Source organism: Benincasa hispida, chromosome 1, assembly GCF_027475165.1.
Source record: "Benincasa hispida cultivar pf3 chromosome 1, pf3_genome.v1.1, whole genome shotgun sequence".
In the NCBI taxonomy this organism is placed as follows: domain Eukaryota; kingdom Viridiplantae; phylum Streptophyta; class Magnoliopsida; order Cucurbitales; family Cucurbitaceae; genus Benincasa; species Benincasa hispida.
The window spans coordinates 68,978,426-68,990,415 of NC_143478.1; the positions used below are offsets into that span (position 1 = coordinate 68,978,426).

The 11,990-nt window shown below is 30.3% G+C and overlaps 2 long non-coding RNA genes across 2 annotated transcripts; both read left to right on the forward strand.

Annotated features, from left to right (window-relative positions):
• The first annotated feature begins 1,423 nt into the window (after window positions 1–1,423).
• On the forward strand, window positions 1,424–3,206 carry LOC120067333 (uncharacterized). The gene is made up of 3 exons (XR_005478972.2): window positions 1,424–1,799; window positions 1,890–1,959; window positions 2,243–3,206. It is a non-coding gene; the product is annotated as an uncharacterized LOC120067333 (long non-coding RNA).
• Window positions 3,207–9,142: 5,936 nt separating this feature from the next.
• LOC150038669 (uncharacterized) lies at window positions 9,143–10,612 on the forward strand. Its single transcript, XR_016528374.1, has 2 exons — window positions 9,143–9,289; window positions 10,370–10,612. It is a non-coding gene; the product is annotated as an uncharacterized LOC150038669 (long non-coding RNA).
• The last annotated feature ends 1,378 nt before the right edge of the window (window positions 10,613–11,990 follow it).

Consider the following 11,990-nt stretch of genomic DNA (forward strand, 5'->3'; position numbering starts at 1 on the left):
ATGAATTGATATACCTCGTTTATAGGCACCATTGCTGGCGAGGGCGATCGAAAGCCGTCGAGTCTCGTCGTTGGCTTGTCAGAAGTTTTTTGCGGCGAGGAAGCGATCGAGCTTGTCAAAAGAAATGGCGAGGTGCCTGCGACAAAGAGAGAGAACAAGTCGAACGCCACGTCAGTGGTGGTGGAGACGGCGGTAAAAGTTAGTTTGAGGAAGAAAGTGGAGGAAGAGAGAAGAAGGTGGGAGAGAGGTTGGGGGGAGGAAGAGGAAAAGGGTGTGGGTTGCATGGTTTTGTAGGATTTCTTTTTTTATTTCAATCTCATATATTTTATTTAAAATATTATAATAATTATTTCATTTAATGACAGTTAATAAATGTCATAAATTTGTGAAATTAAAAAGCTGTCATAAAATACTAATGTTTGAAAATCTGCGTATTTTCTCTCAAAAACGTGCATTTTTCATATTTGTCACACATTTTTCACTCTCCAGTATCAATTTAGTTATACCATTGTATCACTGAAACTAATATTTGTTGTAGTATAACCATGTAACTCGTTTTCAATCCTGAGTGAGTTATGGACTTCTGTCGAGGGCAGTTTTTTTATTTTTATGAATGAGGGTGACTGAGTCGCTGACTTAGTAAGCGTCACATTTTGGAGAATCATCAGAGTAGGGAGTTGGAAACACTAATACACAAGATGAAATTCACTCCTCCACCTTTAGGGTAAGTAGATGAGTAGTTCTCTTAAGTGTTGATTTCAGGTCTTGAACAAAGGATATTTGCCCTCTCATTGGCCCGAGAGAGACTTGGTTTACGGTAGGATCATAAATAGATTATTCATTAGAAGGATCAGTAATACTTAAGAAGTAAGAGGCAATTACAGGGGTAAAACGATAATTTGACCTAGTTGTAATTACGCACTACTCGTGAAGGATCAACTTACTATATTGGTTAAATCCATGGACAAATATTCTATAGTGTAAAGAGTGCAGCTATGGGTCCTTAGTGGAGTGACCCACAATCAATGAATGTTCATTAACATAATTAAAGGAGTTTAATTAGTTAATGTCGAATCATTGGAGTTTTAAATCTGTAGGTCCATTAAGTTCTTCAGCAAGTTCACAACGGGTAAACAAAGTGTAATACCCTGAAATCTAAGTAAGATTTAAATTATTTAGTGCAATTGATCGTTTCTTTTATTTAAAGGCCAAAGTTTAGGATTTTTAAATATTATATTAGTGGTTGGATTTTTTATTTATTTATTTATTTATTTTTGGGAAAAGGAGTTGAGGGTTATATATCTATTTATTTATTTATATCTATTTACTTTTGGTTGTTTTACTTTTCCTAAAAAGAGGTACGTTTAAGGGTTTGGTATTTCTTTTAAATAGAGTCCTCGATAAGCGTGCAGTAGAAAAAAAAAAGAGAAAAGAAAAAGGAAAACCATTCTCCTTCTTCTCCCAGTCGCGCCACTGTCATCTTCGCCGTCGACCGAGACCGCGTTTGCCAGCAACCGTTCTTTCCTGTCCGCTTTCGTTTGTTCCGTGGTGAACCCCAGCTGTGCCTAGACCTGTCCGTCGACCTGAAGCCACCGTCGATCGAGACCAGCTGCGCCCAGACCTGTCCGTCGACCCGAAGTAGCGATCGACGAATCGAAGCCACATCCTTCTCCCCGGGCCAATGTCCTCCCCGTCCGCCAGCCGCTGGCCTAAGCCCAAGTCTTATCCGTCAGTCTTGGCGCGGCTAGTTCTAGTTGCCGTCGAATCTCGGTTGTTTCGTCCGATCTTTCTGTTTGGGGGTTAAGTTTTCGTTCCTTTTGACAGCCTATCTCATTTAGTATTCTTGGGCCAAAGCTAAATTATCCATGGAATTTTGTGGTTGGTTTCAGGAACTTGTGGTGGTGAAGGAAGTTTCCAAGCAGAGTGAATGTTCGTTTTGGGACAGTTCGATATCCCTAGGTAAGTGGTTTACTACCAGTTTGCCCTTGAACCCAAGCATGTGTTACGTATTGGTTCCTAAGTTGGAATAAAATATTTTGATATGCATGCTGGTCAGATGTTGTATTTTATTGCAAAGTTTGATGGATGGATAAACTGTGAAATGTTGGGTGACCTTGGCATGATTTATGACCTTGTGCACTTTTGTCCAATGAAAAGATTAACTGATCACTGAGTGGGCCCAGTAGTGGGCCGCTTACTGAGTATACTTTTATACTCATCCTTTTCTTTTCATGTTTTTCAGGTAAGGGTAACAATAGACCGACGCATGACAAGAGAGATCCGTGACCTGGACATTTGGACGATTTACTGCTTTCGCACTTAGGTAGGCATTTTAGAATCTTATGAAATATTCATTGATTTTATTTATTGATTTATTTAATTGTTATTCATTTTAAAGTTGGGTTAGTGGTAACCCAAACGGTATTTTTTTTTAGGTTTTCTCACCTTTGCTTATTTAAGCATTATTTAAATTAAATAAAAATTTTATCTGTTTTATTTATTATTCTTTGAGAAAATGTATTGTCAAGCCTATGAGAAATGTACATTTCAATATGTTTTAAATATACATGTAATTAAATATGATATATTTAATTAAAAGAAAAATCAATTAATTAATTTCATTAGTAAATTGTTTAATTTAAATAAATAAATTTTATTTTATTTTAATAAATAATTAATTTAGTTAAATTAATTTTTTTTAATTTAATTAAATAAAAGAAAGTGGAAGTTATTCTTCCACTTTATGTATCAAGGGAATGGGAATTTGTTTTTTCAAGAGTTGCTTATTGTATATATATGTTCTAATTCCCCCACCTAACTCCCAATCCATATCTCTCTCAAAATCTTCATAGAAAAGGTGTTCTCAGTCAAAAAGTTCATCAAAACTTTTTTTTTTTTTTAAAAAAAAAAAAAAAAAAAAAAAAAAAAAAAAAACTCTTCTCTTTCAAAAGGGGTTGTCACAAACCAACTCCTTACCAAAGACATAACAGAGAAGACACTATGAAGGCGTCACTACTCGTGAGATCTATTCAGTGGGAAAGAAGAAGGATTTCTCGGTTAAGAACGGCGATGATCTACGTTTCACACGGCACACGATTCCAGAGAAGCTTGAAGTATGGTTCTTCAAAGTTAATATGTTCTTTAACTCAATTGTATGTTTAACCTTAAATTAATCATAGCATGTTTACGTGTGTTTTAATTTTTAATTGTCTATAATTTTATCTTCCAAAATCGAAACAAAATCGTTCATGCACTTCCATTGTGGGATCTAATCCCTTTAATTGGTGATAGAGCTAGGTTATTGCTTTGAATTTTGGTTTAGATTGAAAATTAGAATAGAATTGGTGGGTTCAATTTTGTGTACATGTATGATACATGTTATTGAAAATTGGTTTTGTATAAAAGATGTTTTCCGAGTTTTACCATTAGATTAATTGCAATTAACTTTGGTCCGATCATTGTAAGGGTCCGTTGTTTTTCCGATTTCTTAATTCCTCCCCCTAATGTTGGAAAATTTGTTTCATTAAAATGACAATCAATAAATCGTGTAGAAAATACATCACCCGTCAGGGGTTCAAGATATTTAATAATTGATGAGGAATCATATCCAATATATATTCCTAATCTCATTTGAGGATCCATCTTAGTAAGTTGTCGTGAAGCATTTAGAACATATACTACATATCCAGAAATTCTCATATGGGAAATATTTGGCTCATGGGCATAGCTAACTGTAATGGTGAGTACTTATGATAAGCTATTTATCTAATGCATACAAATTACGTTGCATGCAAAATAGCATGTCCTGATACAGATGTAGAAAGCTTAGCTCTCATAAGCAATAGTCTAGCAATTAACTACAAGCGTTGTATGAATGATTTTGCTAAATCATTTTGGAACATGTGCTACAAGATGTTCAACACTTATCTCAATTGATATACAATAATTATCAAAAGTTTGGGTTGTAAATTCACCAGCATTATAAAAACGAATCATCTTAATTGTATAATCAGGAAATTGTACTCTTAACTTAATTATTTGAACAAGTAATCTTGCAACTGCAAGATTTCAACTTGATAATAAGCACATGTGTGACCATATGCTAAATCAGCCTATTAATACTATAAAATATCTAAAAGGTCCATTTTGCGGGTTAATAGGTCCACATATATCACCATAAATTCGTTCTAAAAATGCAGGTGATTCAATCCCCACATTAACTAGTGATAGTCTAATGATTATTTTGCCTTAAGCATCACATGATAATTCATTAGATTGAAGAATCTTTTGACATTTCAGTGGATGTCCATTTGAATTCTCAATAATTCTTTTCATCATGATGACCTAATCTGTCATGCAAAATTATAAATATATCTGGATTCATGAACTTCAAGTTCATTGTTGCATATGCTTCAATTACTTGTATATGAATATAATATAATCTAGAAGATAAAGCAGGCAACTCTTCAAGTATACTTTTTTCACATGAGACATTAGATATGATATAAAAGTACTCCATATTATTCTTTCTACCAATCTCAATATGATAAATATTGCAACGTATATCTTTAAAACTAATTAGATTTCTCTTTAATTGAATAGAGAACAATGCATTGTCAATTGTAAAATTTTGTTCTTCTAGGTAAAATAATATTCAATTAGGTTTTGTAAAACCTGATATTGTATTGACTTCTGCTTCTAGCATTGTCAGTTGGGAAAATATTTTCTACTTTTAAGTATTGTATATATAGTTCTACTGTCTGCTAGACATAGATATTCTTTACTCATTTTTTAGTCACCCAATATATGAAAATGATCTAGGTTTCTTCATTAAGAAAATAATTATAATGAGAAAAACAACATTTGGAATATATAAAGGTTAACATCTACTAAGAGGAAAAAGAAACATGGAGATGGATTAAAAACAAAAAACAACATTAAGTCTAGATATTTTCAAAGTCAAAGGAAACACTTGATGTTCCATCAATTCCATCGATTTTCTTTTCAAGAGATTCAAAGAAGTCCGCCACATCCAAATTTGTCATGGGAGATGTGTCAAATATGTCATTATTCTGGTATGTAAAATTTGCTTCTACATTTTTCTCTTTTTCCTTCAAGAATGCTTGACAGAGATCAACTAAGTGTTTTGATGTATAATAGGTATGTGACCAATGCCCAGTCATTTTGCATCGGAAGTATTTATATTCAACACTTTTTGAACTCTTATCTTATAGAGATTTTTCTTTTGATCATCATTTTGTGTAGTTCTTTTGAAATTTGAATGATTAAAACGACCACCACAAAATAATAATTATTTCTTCCTCTACCATAGTCACGACCTCGATCACAATTATTATTAAAATTCACAATATTCACTTCAGAGAATGGTGTCATTCCGATTGATCAAGTTTCATGATTTTTCATCAATAATTTGTCATTTTGTTTGGCCACGAGAAGACATGAAATTAGTTAGAATATTGTTTAAAATCTTTTTAAAATCTTTCTCTTGATATTGCTGCTGTAGGAACATATTCAAGACATGAAATGTAAAAATTGTCTTTTCTAACATATCAAGATCAGTAACTTTCTCTCCACATAACAACAATTTGAGCTTATTTTAAATAATGCGAAGTTGTAATCACTTATTAATTTGAAATCTTGTAGCCTCAGGTGCATCCACTCATAACGAGCTTTAAGAAGAATAATTTTTTTTATATATATAATTTTACCTCTCTTTCAAATTTTCTACAAGATACGGGGATTTTTTATTGTAAAATACTCTATTTTCAGTCTCTTGTGGAGATGATAACGAAGGAAAATCATAACTTTTGCTTTGTCCGGACTAGATGTCGTATTTTCTTCTTTATTAGTCTCTCCAAGATTCATAACATCCAAGTGGATTTCGACATCAAACACCTATGACAAATAATATTGTCGTTAATATTAAGGGCGACAAATTCTAATTTTGTGAGATTTGACAAGGCAACACTATCATAAAATATTGTATTTATATTAAAAATTTAATAGATATTAAATATGAAAAATAACACTAAATTTATTAATTATAATGAAGAGGAAAAAAATTAACATACCTTTATGACCTACCTTTAGTGAGGAAAACGATAGGAGCTCGTGCTGATAACGTGTTGTGAACTTGAAAAGCACAAAGGGAACACGGATACCAATAAAATATAATATTAAAATAATTATGATATAATAATAATATATAATAAAATAAATAAAACAAGAAAAGAGGAATTTCTCCACTTTCTCCAATCTTTTTGGATTGATCATCAATAAATGTGTGTCTTACAAACCCACTAAATGTTATTATTTATAGGCAATTTGGCAAGTAGAAGGTGGATTACATGGACACTAATACTATGTAATCTTGAGACACATGAACAACACATGGGGTAATAGATAAGTGACACATGATCAATGGACACTAATAATGGGCGTCTACATTACACCTAATTAGACATATTTATAATAATTATAAGATATGTCCTACAATATATAGTTAATATAATTATAGTGATCCATCCATGTCGTAAGGTCGAATCTCGTTGTCCAAACTTCTAAAAAAATTATGATGGAAAAAAAACTTCTAAAATTTTCAATTTTTGCAATCTCGATTTGGCATCTAATTACCCCAACATTCCTTTGCACCTCTTACACTATGTCATCCTTGCTTTTCTTGAACTACTTCTATGAGTGAAGATTTTCCCCACTAAGTATGGTTAATTTTAGAGTTCTTATGGTTTAGCCAATGAAAAAAAAATGTGCATCTTGTTGGTATAGGCAGTGACTTTCAATTCTTTCAAGTCCTTCTTGACCATACTTTCATGTCATCAGGATCTTTCTCATTCAAATGTGATCATGGTTCATTCATGTCCCTCTCCTAAACTCGAGGCGTTGCATCATTATAATTGAATTATAAAAATAATAATTATAAAATACTCTCTCTATCTCCATTAGCATCAATTAGATTAATGGACAAAGCATAAAGCTCTCACCATTAATAGAATTTTTCAAAAATTCCAAATTTTGATGTTAGTTGCTACAGAGATGATATAATATTAAGTTTACCTTAATCTATGAAACACAGACACGGATACAGATACGAGATATGGATACGATAGGATACGACGATACGTCAATTTCTAAATAACTAGGATATCGATACGTTTTTTTTTTCTTAAGAAAAGTCTAGGATATAGATAACTTTAGCATACAAATTAAGGATTGTAGTACAAAATACAATACAAATACTGAAAGACTACAAAAAGCAATATCTAAGATGATATGAAATAGTCGAGAAAATGCTATAAAAAAGTGACTTGTATTGATCAGAAAAGAAGAAGAAGATTAAATAGAGAAATATGAAGATAAACGAAAAACTTATTCGTTGAATTGTTGAAGATATTCAAGTGGGTTATATTTTAATGGACTTTGTAGGGACTTAAATGTGAAGATGAAGATTAGATAATTCTAGGGTTTGACCTTTTATTTTTTTTTTTCCTTTTAGTTTTAGACTCGAGTAATGAGCTTTTTAAAATAGGTTGCTTAGTTTCAAATTGGAAAAATTAGATGAGTTGCTTATTTATTTTCTTTAAAAAATATCAGCGTAAAAAATAGATAAGTCAAATCGTATATCAGATACATATATGAGAAGTATCTGAAAATATCAATATCTTATATGTGTCTGATACGGATTCTTTACCTCAAAAAAAGTATATGTGCTTCATAGATCTTAATCCATCTAAAAATAAAATAAGTATGAAAACCTTTTGTTTTCTTGGACTTTATTTCAAAAAGACAACAAATCGTCAAAGTTGTAGTGCTTCAAGAAATGAACCCCCCCAAAAAAAAGGGGTCGTAATCCAAATATATTCAAAGTGTTATATGTACTAAATTAAGAAGGGTTTAATTTTGAAAGAGTGATATATGCGTCCACACTTAAAACTCCTCTAATTCAATAATGCAACAAGCCAATTACAAAATCTGAACTCTTTATAGTTACCCACTCTCTCTCTCTCTCTCTCTCTCTATATGTATATATGTATATATATATATTTTGTCATACGACTATTTCATTAATTTGATTCTACTTATTATTATTATTATTATTATTGAAAGAGTTGATTCTACTTAATTAATTTACATATTATTATGACTTTACAATAGTGAAAAATTTCCATAAATACATCATATATTTTAAAACATTACTATCTTCTCAACTTCGATTCATAAACATAATTTAGCTAATTAAGAAACATTATTATATTTTTCAATTAAATTGTCAAAATTTCAGACATTCACCTTACTCGAAATCATAAGAATAGTGACTACTTATCTTTAACAAAAATTATAATAATCGATTTTCTAAAGATGATTCTTTATTGAATGGCATATGTGAGAAACATACAACCAAAAGATAAAAGAAGTTATAAGAAATATTTTAATAGCAGCATCTCATAACGTGAAATATTAGTCACGACCCGAAAATCTTTTCAAATGTTGTTTAAAAGTCCTCCTATTCCCTTCCAACCAAAAGTTTCAAAGAATATAGCAACTAATTCTTTTTCAAGGAATCACAATATTTGGTGGGATTGTTTTTAAATATAGAAAAATGAATTAAAATTTTTATAAAATATAGCAAAATTTTAAAACTATCAATGATAGACGTTGATAAACACCGATAGAATATCAGTGTCTGTCAATGATTGTCTAAAATGCTGCTATATTTTGTAAATATTTTCAATATTTTACCATTTGAAATAATTTTTCTATTTTGTGAATAAACTTTAATGAGTAAAATAATTCTTAGTCTCCAACTTTTCAAATATATACCTAATAGAAAAAATTAGGGATAAATATTTTGATATTTGGTTGGTAGATTTTCTCTCTCTCTCTCTCTTTTTTTTTTTTTTTTTTTAATAAAGAAACTAAAGAGTTCTTATTTTAAGTGGGAGAAAAAAAAAAAGTCAAATAATTCAAGTGGACCAAAGCCCTAGCCTTTTACTTAGCCTTATTTGAATTTTCTCGTTTCTTTTGAATTGACCTTATATGTACGCGGCTTGGCTCATGCATATAAATAAAGTTGTGGAGAGCTCAAACAAATGCACTCCAAAATTAAAATCACATCTCAAACAAATATTTATTTCACATAAAATGGCATCCAATATTGCTTCAATTGTTTGGAAATTCTTGTTGGTTGTCACACTCATCTTAGCTTCCAATGTTCATGCAAGGAGATTGCATAATCCCATTCCAAATATTCATGGTATACGACTTATTTTGTATTATTTACCTTATAATTGTCTAACGTATTGTTTGAAATAGTTTTTTAAATACTTCGTAGAATGAACTTTTAAGCACTTAAAAACTCATTCTAGTATTTTTTTATCAATTGAAAGGCTTTTCTCTAGCTCTCGTTTGTACTATGTTATTATCAATGAAACTCAACTGATGTTTCAATTTTAAAAATAAAATATTTAGATCCCGTTTGATAACCATTTTTTTTTATTTTGAAAATTAACGGTATAGACACTACTTCTACCTCCAAGTTTCTTCCTCTGTTATATCTACTTTTCACCGGTAATTTTAAAAACAAAGTCGAATTTTGAGAACTAAAAAAATTACTTCCAAAAAATTGTTTTTGTTTTTTAAAATTGGCTAAGAATTCTACTATTGTAATTAAGAAAAATACAAATCATTGTAAAAAAATATGGATGAAATAGATTTAATTTAAAAGTTAAAAAAAATAAAAAAAAATCAAATAATAATCAAACGGGCTGTAAATATATATATATATTGGATAATATGCATGTATTAGCTGCTAAAGACACTCGTACTCAGTCTGATGGTACAGTAAATGTTCGGTTAAATTATCATTTTAGTTCGTAAACCCTGATGTATGTTCAATTTTAGTTCTTATACTTTTAAATGTGCAATTTTAGTCAATTTTTATCAAAATTAGTTCAATAATAATAATAATAATAATAATAATAATAATAATAATAATAATTTTCATCCAAAATATATAATATGTGAATATATTTCTAAAATTTATACTAAAAATGCTAATAGATTATAAACAGATTTTTTTATTTAGATTGACTTAATAAAAAAATGTTTTTAAAAAAACTCATTTTTATTTAAACACTCAAGAATTATAGGAACAAAAATAGAACTTTAGCCTAAATATTTCATTGTGAGCAAGTAATTGAAGAAGAAGAGCTGAGAAAAAGGCTCAAATATTGTATGTTTAGATTGTCTTCCATTATGTTGTTATTAATTCATATAATCATATCCTCCTTTCCTTCTTTATTTTGGTTCTTCATTTTTTACATCATCATCTCAGGAATGAAATATGGAGAGGCACAAAACTATACGATTGCTCCTCCTCCACCTAAAGGCCCAAGAGAAGATGCTCCTTGGAATGGCAACTTTTGATTTTTAATAATACATTATTATATTTGTAATTCCTGCTATCAATTTGGTTGTTGTCATGTAACAAATAATTAATGTAGATTTATTCGACCTTTGTGTTGTAAAAAAAAAAAAAAAACAGAGAGAATATTAGATCTAGGGTGCTTCCTTTATACATCTTAATTAAGAATTTATATATATTCTAGTATATATACCAAGTGTTTACTAGACATACATCATGAATTGATTTACGATCGAATATACTTTCTACTAAAAAAATCATGTTGAACTAAAAGGAAAGCGAAATGATACCCCTTTTTTAAAGTCAGTTCGGACAGATATGATGGTATATATGTGATCTGGACAACTATTTCAGTAGAATGAGATCTTTTAAATGAAATAAAAAACAAAGTTACGGAAATTTACTATCAATATAGAGATACGTTGAGTTGTTCTTAATGATAAAGAACGGAGTTGAGACGATTTTCTGTAATGAAGCTAACACATAAATTGTTCTCTTACCCTCAAAAAAATAACATGAAGGTGCATCGTCAAATGCCTGCCATATGCATCTAAAGCTATTAATAAATCAGTTTCATACAATTACTTGTATGGAGCTTTCATGACGTATGTCTCTTTTTTTTTTTGAAATATAATAATAATAATAATAATATATTTACTGAATAAGGAAATATTTTAAAATAATAATAATAATAATAATAATAATAATAATAATAATATATTGACGTATCTCTTGATATATTTGAGCATAGGTTTGGATTGTGTTGGGTACATTACAGGTATAACTTAATTTGAACGGCTAAAAATGCAATTAACCAAGGGAAATAAATATAGAATAGAAATAAGAACAATTATATATCTCTATTGGTATAGAGTAGGGAAAAATACATTTTGTCTCTTAATTTTGAAAAATAGGTATATTTAGTCCCTCATGTTTTAAATTGATTAATTTATTAGTCCCTAAGTTTTCAAGAATAAGTTTTAAAGGAACCTTTAATATTAATATTGTTGTTTTCAAAACTTATTAGAGAAATATTGTTGTTTTGAAACTTATTAGAGAAATATTGTTGTTTTGGGATTTCGAGGCTAGAAGTCGAGGGTTGAGGTTTCGACTAATGTAGAGGTCGAACGTTGAGAACTCGACAAACAAAAAAAAACATGGAAACAATACATAAATTAGGGTTGTCGCGGGTTGAAGTTTCGACATACATAAGTCGAAATTTCAACCCTCGACAAGGAAAAGGAAATCTCGCTAATTTTGTGATGAGGATCTCGCTCTAGAAGGGAATCTTGCTAATTTTGTATATTAGGTTGTCGAAGGTTGAAGTTCTGGCATACATAAGTCGAAACTTCAACCCTCGACAAGGAAGATAAGTGGGTGAAGCAGATTGTAAGAGAGAGCGAGATTGTAGGAGAAAGCGAGATTCTAGGAGAGAGCGAGTTTGAAAGCAAGATTGTAGAAGAGAGAGCGAGATGAAAAGCGAGATTGTAGGAGAGAGCGAGATTGAAAGCGAGATTGTAGGAGAGAACGA